Source organism: Phalaenopsis equestris, unplaced genomic scaffold (genome assembly GCF_001263595.1).
Source record: "Phalaenopsis equestris unplaced genomic scaffold, ASM126359v1 Scaffold000002, whole genome shotgun sequence".
In the NCBI taxonomy this organism is placed as follows: Eukaryota; Viridiplantae; Streptophyta; class Magnoliopsida; order Asparagales; family Orchidaceae; genus Phalaenopsis; species Phalaenopsis equestris.
The window spans coordinates 38595899-38596678 of NW_018164444.1; the positions used below are offsets into that span (position 1 = coordinate 38595899).

At 33.1% G+C, this 780-nt stretch overlaps 2 non-coding genes across 2 annotated transcripts; both read left to right on the plus strand.

Moving 5' to 3' along the window:
• Nucleotides 1–293: 293 nt before the first annotated feature.
• TRNAP-UGG lies at nucleotides 294–367 on the plus strand. Its single transcript has one exon. It is a non-coding gene; the product is annotated as a tRNA-Pro (tRNA).
• Nucleotides 368–530: 163 nt separating this feature from the next.
• Nucleotides 531–604, plus strand: TRNAW-CCA. The gene has a single exon. It is a non-coding gene; the product is annotated as a tRNA-Trp (tRNA).
• The last annotated feature ends 176 nt before the right edge of the window (nucleotides 605–780 follow it).

Here is a 780-nt window from a genome sequence, read left to right on the forward strand (position 1 = left end):
AATACATATATAGTCCTAGTTTGCTATTCTAATAATTAGATCATAGATAATCCGATTTTTTAATTTTAGTTCAAGATCTTTTGTTGTTGCTTGAAATTAAATTAGAATTAGGAATTACTAACTAAAATGCATATGTACAATGACCCATCAGATTCAATTTTGCCGCCCCTAAAAAAAATGACAAGAACATTCTCTACCTATCTATATCTATAGAATAGGTAGAGCAAAAAAGAAGGATGTGGAAAAAAAGATATGGATGTTATACAATGACACACTGTATAACAATTTTTCAAAGGGATGTAGCGCAGCTTGGTAGCGCGTTTGTTTTGGGTACAAAATGTCACAGGTTCAAATCCTGTCATCCCTATCTATTCTTTTGAGAGATTCCTTGAGTAAGATCAGTCAATTTTGGACATAATCTTTCATTTTTACATACTATATGTACACACAATAAACTTCGGGGATAAAAAAATCCTTTTCTTTACAATTGTATCTACTTTTATATATCTATTGTTATAGGATCTAAGATAGCGCTCTTAGTTCAGCTCGGTAGAACGCGGGTCTCCAAAACCCGATGTCGTAGGTTCAAATCCTACAGAGCGTGATTCCTTTTATTTTATGTCGAATTACAATGAAAGAACTTAACAAAACAAAGTAGAAGGGCAACGTAAAAGGGACCTCCTACAAGGAAGGTCAATCAAAAAAAGAGATGTTACTCAATCAAAGGTCCAATTGATCACCGTGTCTGTATTGTAAATATGCAGTTACAAATAATCCTGT